At 38.8% G+C, this 9,528-nt stretch overlaps 1 long non-coding RNA gene across 4 annotated transcripts; it reads right to left on the bottom strand.

Moving 5' to 3' along the window:
• Positions 1–2,172: 2,172 nt before the first annotated feature.
• On the bottom strand, positions 2,173–6,264 carry LOC131253362 (uncharacterized). Of its 4 annotated transcripts, none has more exons than XR_009175112.1 (4): positions 5,960–6,264; positions 5,544–5,663; positions 4,053–5,396; positions 2,173–2,449 (listed from the first exon to the last, which is right to left on the bottom strand). It is a non-coding gene; the product is annotated as an uncharacterized LOC131253362 (long non-coding RNA). The 4 variants fall into 4 exon arrangements; XR_009175113.1 differs by having other exon boundaries at positions 5,548–5,663; XR_009175114.1 differs by lacking the exon at positions 2,173–2,449 and adding an exon at positions 2,457–2,586.
• Positions 6,265–9,528: the final 3,264 nt, after the last annotated feature.

The following is a 9,528-nucleotide window of genomic DNA, read 5'->3' as shown; positions in this document are numbered from 1 at the left end:
TTGTGATCATCGCCCAAGCAGAAGACCAAAGGAAAAATTCTGCTCCTACACCCCCCTTAACACGTCCACCGAGCAGTTTCTACTGGACATCCGAGGAGAAAAACTTCTGAATTAGCCGATTTGTATGAAGGCCGACCCGGAACATCGCGATAAATGCAAATATTGTCGCTTTCATCGGGATCACGGCTACAACATAGCCGACTGTGTGGACCTCAAGGATGAGATCGAGACCCTTATTCGTAAGGGTCATTTGCCCCGGTACATCAAGGGACAAAGAACCGCTTGGAAAGAAGAGCGAGAGTGAGAACAGTCGAATAACAAAATGGAAGAGCCAGCCAAAATTTGCACCATCTTTAGGGGCTTATCCGGTGGAGGAGATTCAGACCGGGCTCGAAAACACTATAAGAAAAATGGGCAAAGGCTATGGCCAAAAACCGTAGCTAAAGACCTTTTGCTACGGATATAGTCCGTAGCACATCCGTCGCTATTGGTGGGGTAGCTAAAGGTCAAAAACCTATGGGTACAGATTATATTCGTAGCAATAGATATTAGTAGCTACGGATATAATCCGTAGCTATAATTTCTATAGTGAGATGCACATAAAGCTACAGATAATATCTGTAGCTAAAAGTAGATTGATTCCGTAGCAATATGCTGAAGTTAGCTAATAGCTACGGTTTTTGGCACAAGAGCTATGGTTATTATCCATAGCTAATATTACAAAATATTAAAAAATATAAGAAAATTATAACGATGGTGTCCGTTACCGTTGCAAGAACCTGCTATAGTTGATCAACTCATCTATGCTAATACAATTAATGCTACTAGGAATAGTACATAAAATGCAATCAGGAAAGAACAATCAAATCATATAATGCATCTTACATTCATATTATAAATAGCAATCAAATCATATAATGCATCCTACATTCATATTACAAATAGCAATCAAATCATTACAGCGTCTGCACAGAGCAAATTACAACCCTCAACCTCCTTGTTTTCTCCTTGTTTACATACAAGACATTTATGAACAGGGCAAGTAAATGGTTCTCTAGCAACTATCTCTTTTTTATGCTCTTCCGGTTCACCATCATTTCCTGGATGAAGTAATTTTGCAACACATTCTGGATGATAGAATGGCCATAGGTTGCAGAAACACGGGAAAACCTGAAAGCCAAAAGGCCACAATGAATGAGCATCTTAGTCAGAAAGTTTTAAGTATTAAGGACATTGAAGAATGAGCTACTGACCTAAAAACATCTAAACTACACCCATTATAAAGCTAGAATGAAAGAAAATTGAATGTACACAACTACACATACCATCACTAAAGAGAATGTACCTAATGCCAGCCTTACCAAAAGAAGCAGCTACTAAGGCATGCACTGGAGCAGGATTCCAGATCATGTTCACAATATGTTATTATGACACATGTGATAGATAGGGGAAGGCTCCGTTATGCATGCACCACTGACAAAAATTCATGCCAGCCCGTTTATTGGGTAGGCCAAATGCGCACATAGTGTGAATTATCCATCAGTGCTTAATTGTCCATTTTTTTCAAACACATGTGACCCATCTGTTATGCAGACTGACCTCCTTTAGGTCATGGCATGTACAAGGTAAGTGCACCAAATGAATGGCCCTGTTCTCACACAAACAGTGGTCCATTAGCATATCTTGAGTACCAAAAATATTTTGAGACAACATTACTTGCTAAAGTTTTAATTGTAATACAACTGTCTTCTTATGACTAGTTTCTTGACTCTTATCAATTCTGTGTGATTTATCTTCATGAGTAATCTTGAGAACTAGCTAGAGTGGTTAATGTATCTCTTTTTTCATATTCCTTGTTATACAAACAACTTGCAAGAAAGCCTTAAAAAGAATGGGATTGCTAGAATTGATCCTTATATCATTAGTAGTCACTTGACCATGATTCAATTTTTACATCATCGGCTGATTTCAGTTCAGTTAACGACATCTACTATAAATGATGAGACAAAATGTTGTTATCCCTTTGTTTTACCAGTGAAGTTAATAATTTAATCCTTCACAAAAAATTGTAATCATTCAGACAAGAAAAGATCAAATTAATATTTTTTAAGACTTGAAAATTCTGCTAGAATATAACAAACCTGAGCATTGCTGGATTTACCGGAAGAGCCCAACATCCCACAAAAAAAAAAACACTGATGCCGTTTGTATTGGCAATTTGCACACATTAAGTTTTGAATTGCCTGTGCCAAACCAACAATGTGAAGGTGAATGCCCCAAACTTTTGGAAGCAAGATGAACAAAAACATGACATATGGTAAAAATGAAAGATGGTTTCATAAGCGTGCATGCTTTCACTTGAGCCTTAGACATGCTAAGAGATTTACAGGCTGAGTCAACACCAGCATCTTTAGTTGCATGGAAGGACCTCAAACACCTCCCTTCACAACTGTATAAAAAAATTGAGTGAAATGCATGTGTCATTCAGTCATGGAGAGATGAAAAAAAAAGGAAAGAAAGAAAGGAGCATCAAGCGATGTTTAATGCTGACTTGACTGAATATCAAGCCTTGAGTACGAATATGGCCTAATACCAATAGACCAAAAAAAAATAGATATCATGTCACATCAACAAATTAGTTATAGATAAATAATGAGGGTAAACTATCAACATTCTTCAAAACAAAATTTTTTATTCATCAAGGCATAAAGGTTGTGCACTAATTATGATTTAAAAGAACATTTTAGTATTTTTTTAATTAACATTTGATTCACCAATCGCCATAGATAGTAAAATACCTGCTGAATAAATAATGTAAATAATGAAGTTCTGGTGTCAGAAAGATGATGTGGACATCAAATAGATAATTTATAATTACAGATTAATTGCCAAAATATCTTTGGGAAGATATCCATGATAAACAATAAAAACTACTGTGAACAGAAAAATGGTTTTAAAAAACATCTTTACAGAAACAGCAATATCCTTCTATTGCATGGGGAAATTTTCATTGGCTACATGCATGGACAACTCTTGAGATATGGATGTCCATATTTACCTGGACGTTAACATCCATGAGGTGTCTGGGTGTGTGAACAGGGGTGTCCAGGGATGTTGTTGTTTTGCATTTGGATGACACCTCATGGATATCCTTTTTGCTAAAGAATGTCCTATTGTGCCAGAGGAACATATATTCAAGAGGCAATCCTATGGCAGTTGTGCCAACATGACAGACACACATGAGATTCACACCCTGTCGTGAGCAGGTCCTGAAATGTCAACATATGCTCTCTCCTGGAATCAAGGCCATGTAACATCGGGTTGAATCTGATGAAGTACAGTTTGCAGTAGTGAAGTGGAGAGCACTCACTTAAGACGGTTGTCCTGGATACCAAAAAATCAGATGAACAATACCGAATTGTTTCAGAAAAAAAAATCAGATGAACAACACACTTAACCAAAACTGCTTGAATCAGATGAACCATTGATAGCTGATTGTTTGGAGCCTCGCCATTCAATTCACTATCAGCCGCATCAGCAGGGCCCTTTCGTGCCACCGCAACCTATGCAACAACCTCAACAATTTGATATGTCACCCTGATTTTGGTTCTAAATGAGTGAAGCCTCAAATCCCAAGTCACTTCTATATGTAACCCTAATTTTGGTTTTGGTTCTCTTTTTCTTAGAAGTACTTCCGTTGATATGATATGGTCCTATAAATATATCAAGCTGGAATGTGGTTTGAATAAATACTGTTGTACTAGGTTCACCGATTGCTTTGAAGTTGGACTTGAAAGAAAGGTAATAGCAATTTGAGGGCTCCTGCCTCATTATGAATGCTAGTAAATGCTCACATGCGGAAATTATTCTGGTTAAGCATGGAACTAAGAAGATGCAAAGCATTAAACAAACTGAATGGCATGAATATCAAGCAATACACCTTGCAAACACATACTATACTCTCTCCTTTTTTTAGACTACCAAACAAACATGCATAAAGCCTGAAAGTGATTGTGCAGAAAAAGCAAAAGAGAACAGGAAAAAAATCACACCTTGTAGAAATGTCAGTTCCCTGTAGGAGAAATTAGGGCTTCAACCCTTTCAACAGGAAGCACCAACAAGCATGCATGTATTTTATCCATATGTTCATCTATATGCACACTATACACGTGACAATCTAACATGGATAGGTTAGGAAGATCACTTGTAGAATTGTTTTTTTTTTTTGCTCTGCAAGTTGTTGCTAATTTAGTGTGTAGCCATACATGCCACTGTAACCTACCACAATTTAACCAGTCTCTAGCACGTGGGGGATATGTACAAGTGCTATCCATCAGAGAACTCCTTCATAATGCAATTGAGTCTTCAATTTGAAATTCAAATTCAGATGAAGGGAAATGAAATAGTGTCAGGTTGGTGACATGGCATGTGCTTGGCACATGACATGGTGTGTGGGTTGAAAGCTGAAGTGTATAAAAGAAGAAATGCAGGTTTGTATTAGGAATTCCAGTCGCATCATATTTTGAAGAGCTGGAAGGAGGAACTAAAAAAATAATTCAGCCCTCTACAAGAGCTAAGCCAAATCATATGAAGGTCTAAGAAGAAGAAAATAAACTTGATGTATTTTCCTGATCTTCTTCTTCTTCTTCTCTATTCTCTTCAATGTGTAAGATTTTTAACATCTTGTGAAGCTTTCATCTTCATGGATGTTGATGATTGTTAGTTTTATTGTTTAAGATTGTGAAAGCTTTTATTGATTTGATAAAATATAAAAGAGACTGATAACTGAAATGAAACAAATGACATTAAACTTGTAAGATATGCTTCCATGATAAGATCTCCTTCTTCATCACCATTTTCATCATCTACAACAATCACAAACTAGAGAATAAAAGACAGGTTAACTATAGTTAGAGAGCTACTGGTCTCAAAATTCAATGAACCAGAAGAAATAACTTAGGCTAGCTTTGGATGTAGTACCCATCCAAATTTCTTACATTAGTGCTCAAACAGAGCAAGCAAGCTGTTCTAGTACCCATCTACAATCAACAGCCTAACCTGTTCAAAATTCAAAAATTCTAAAAATAAAATAAAAAATCAATACCCATCTTTCCGAATTCTTTAAAAGACAAACAAGTATAAGAACATATTTTGTTTCTGAACTGTAATTCTATCAATTTCTCATTGGTTAACCATATATTTTATTTTCTTGTATGGCTGCTATTTTCTTTCTTCTCCAATAGAAGGGAATTGAAAAGCATGATTTTGATGTAGAGAGTACAATAAAGTTGCAACAAATACAAAACCTGATCGTGCCTCTCCAGCTAAAAGAACCAGATCCAGGTTGTTAAGATAAATGAGCTTGGAAAGTGCTCTCATCAGTGTTGTTCATTGTCCTGAAATGTAACATTTAATTACGCAACTGAGTACACAAATGCACACCAGTGAAGAAATACAAGACTCGTGGAAGGTACTCCAACTACCAAAAGAGCAAAAAAGAAGGAAAACAAATAAACCCCAAAGATATCCTACATAATAGTTACCTACATCCACCTAGCTATATCTACAAAAACAACAACCAATTTATTGCGAGTAGCCTTCTGGATAGCTTCATTTGCTATAATTGCCAGATCTTTTTCGTACCCTTTCGCAAATATGGGAAACTGAAAGGTAATTTTAGCAACAGTTGATCAGCTTAGAGAAATATTATCTTACAAAAATGAGACCAACTCTCTCTCCTATTTTACAGAAATAAGACGAAGAGTTAAAAAAAACTATTGCATGTCTGTGAACAACACACCAACAACTGCAAGCAGACTGTAAAATCCATTTTGAATTCTATATAATTGAATAAAAAGGACTTTGGGGCCCGCTTAATCCTGTAAAGCATATTGCAATTCTTCAGAAACTGCTTAATGTTCCTTTCAGCTGAACATGCTTAATGTTCTTGTATTCTTACCACACAACACATACATGCCCACCATTTCCTCAATAGTTGTCATCCTTTATGTTGTTGCACCTTGCATAATGAGAGGATACAAATCATTTTCATACCTTGGAATTTTGTATTTCTGTAGTTGAAGCAGTGCTATTAATATCCACTAACAAACATTTTGAGATAAGCAGTGTGATCCAATAGCCATTGCAACTGAGAGAACAGTTGGCAACAAATGTCATATTGGTTTTAAATTCTAAGGCTGCATTTGGAGCACAAGTGGATTTGAGTTGCAAACATTTAGTGGAAATGGCCACCCATGCAAAAGTTGGGCCACTCCATGAACCTCACCTTTGTCAAGAATCAGCTTGATCCACTCATCAGATGGGCCACCCCTGTATATTGATCCAGGCCCTGGGCTGTCTATTTATATCAATTGAGTGGCCCATCTGATGAGTGAATCTAGTTAATTGTGGAGCCCACCATTTGCATGGTTCAAAGGTCACACCAAATACTGATTACGAAAAATCAAATAAAAAACCACATATCAACAGATTCAAACCTCAGAAACTGATGACACAATCCAAGGCATGAAAATATCGTGCTTACAGACAATATCCGTTCTCTATCACACTCTCCCACTTCCTCTAGAACCCTCACTTTCAATTGTTAAGGCATGTCCTACAGCATCAACTTTCAATGTAGGTCATCTAACCATACAACCATGTGGGCCGACTCATGGGTAGAGAAAAAAAATATGGGACTCAAATGCGATCCACACAAAACATTCCTTGTTGAGACATTTCATCAAATAGTTAGCATGCATCACATATAAGAGATTTATACAATAGATTTTCTAGTTTTTACAAGAAAGGCCATTGTTCAATGACCTAAATTCTGATATTATATATGATCCATGCACCAAAAAACTAAAAAAAGGGGGCCCAACTTGTATAAAATGAAAAGAAAAAAAAATTAATAATAACTGGTAATTTACTAACAAACTGGAGATTGGTAAAGAACATAATCAAAAGACTTAATCAAAACCCTCAATTCAAAAGACCCAAATTAGATGCATCAAGTCAAAAACACCTAATCAATTGTCCATATCAAAAAAATCCCAAATCAAATGTACCTTGATGATTTGGGCTATGATTGGAAGCACGGTGTACCGTGATGTAGCCGAAATTTTTAGGGTTAAGTTCTTCCATGATCAAAAAGGGGTATTCTTCTGCTTGTTCTTTCGACTTCAATAGCTTGTTCAAAAAAGCACTCGCCATGGCTGCATATGGAAGAAGAGAAGAAAAATCCTCACCTCTTGCACTTCCTCTCTTGTTATTTTCCCTCTGCATTGCTATATACCCTACGAAAACACCACCAAACCTCAATAAACAAAGAGAGAGAGAGAGAGGGTCGGTCAGTTTTTGTAGGGAGGAGAGAAGGGCTTTGGGAGATGAGGGTTTGAGAGTGACGAGTGTTGGAGAAGGGTTTGGGAGAGTAGGGATTCGGTAGAAGGGGTGAGAGAGAGAGAGAGAGAGAGAGAGAGAGAGAGAGAGAGATGGGGGGAGATTTTGGCACGGCTCTGTTTTGAGTGCGCGCCTAATTTTAGGCGGAGGGATCATGGACGGTCCTCTCAGGGGCTCTGTAGGGCCTATCATGATGTATTTGCTTTATCCATTTCGTCCATTAATTTTAATAAATTATTTTGGTTAATAATCTCAAACATAAAGTAGATTAAATGCCTAGGTAGACCACACCATAGGAAGCACATGTGATTTAATCTCCATGTTTCCTACTGTGTGGTCCACTTTAGCCTTTGATCTATATGAGTTTTGGTTTCATGCTTTATAACAATATTTCAAAATATATAGACGGCTTAGATAGAAAACATATAATTTTTTAGGCCCTATAGGGCCCTTATACCACCATTAGTTATTAATGGTGTGGCACTTTTTTAGCTACGGATTAAAACCGTAGTAATTTTAGCTACGGTTTATATCCGTAGCAAAAAAGTAACGTAGTCTGTATCCTTTGCCCCTTTTTTTGTAGTGAAAGCCCACTCTTAGAAGTACGATCCGTAGCATTATGTCCACTTGACCGAGCGGCCTAACAAGGAACTCCGAGTCAGCCCGTGCAGTCTAACTTTCACAGACGAAGATGCACGTGGAATCCAGCACCCACACGATGACACCCTGGTGGTTACTATAACCATAGCAAACCGCAAGGTGTACTGCATCTTGGTTGACACTGGATGTTTGGCCAATGTAATCTATTCCGAAGCTTTTGAAAGAATGGGGATTCTGAGGTCTCATCTCAGACCAGTGAAGATCCCCCTACATAACTTTGTTGGAGAAAGAGTAATCTCTGAAGAAGCCATCTCCCTCCCTGTGACCACGGGAGAAGGAGAACATCAAGCCACCCTCATGGTGGACTTCCTTGTTGTCAATGTGTCATCCATACATAACGTCATCCTGTGCAGACCTTCTCTCAATGCAATGAGAGCAGTTGTTTCCACATACCATTTGATGATGAAGTTCCCCGCCGAGGGTGGGACAGGATACATCCGAGGTGATCAGCGCGAGACTCGGAGATGCTATGCTATAGCAATTAAGAAGGGGTCGGTTAAGCAAGCACACACCATCAACATGCTAGATCCTAGAGGACCCACGGAAGGTTCGTCCGTGGATGACTTGGAGAAAGTACCACTTGATGAGGCAAACCTGAGCAAAACTATTCAGCTCGGAACATCATTGAACCCTGAGCAGCAGTCAAAAGTACTAGCCTTCTACGGCAGCACAGGGATGTCTTCGCATGGCCGCATGAAGATATGCCTGGAATCTCTCTGGATGTCATGGTCCACAGGCTGAATGTAAACCCAGATCATAAACCTGTGAAGCAAAAGAGGAGATCATTCGATGCCAAGAGGTACGAAGCTATAGCCGATGAAGTATCCACTCTACTCGATGCTGGTTTCATAGAGGAGATATACTAGCCCAAGTGGATCGCAAACGTGGTCCTCGTCAAGAAGGCCAATGGGAAATGACGGGTTTGCGTAGATTACTCGGATTTAAATAAGGCGTGCCAGAAAGATAGCTTCCCATTGCCTTAGATTGATCAGCTGGTGGACAGCACGGGGGGACATGAACTCCTTTCCTTCCTGGACGCTTACTCTGGGTACAACCAGATCGCAATGCACCCACCAGACAGGCAGAAGACTACCTTTGTCATGAACAAGGGACTCTACTATTACCGAGTCATGTCGTTTGCCCTGAAAAATGCTAGGGCCATGTACCAAAGGCTGGTGAATCAAATGTTCACCAAGCAGATCGAACATACGATGGAAGTCTACATCGACGATATGTTAGTAAAGAGTGTCAGGGCATCCGACCACCTGACAGACCTCAGAGAAACTTTCGCCATCCTCCGAGAATACCAGATGAAACTGAATCCCACGAAGTGTGTCTTTGGAGTTGGCTCCGAGAAATTCCTCGGGTTCAGGTTAGCTAAAGAGGTAATGAAGCAAATCCCCACAAGATCAAAGCACTTCTCGACATGAGTTCGCCTCGGACTGTCAAGGAAATACAGTGCTTCAC

Source organism: Magnolia sinica, chromosome 8 (assembly GCF_029962835.1).
Source record: "Magnolia sinica isolate HGM2019 chromosome 8, MsV1, whole genome shotgun sequence".
Classification (NCBI taxonomy): Eukaryota; Viridiplantae; Streptophyta; class Magnoliopsida; order Magnoliales; family Magnoliaceae; genus Magnolia; species Magnolia sinica.
The sequence above is the reverse complement of the archived record's forward strand: the minus strand, read 5'-3'. Positions and strand labels throughout refer to the sequence as shown.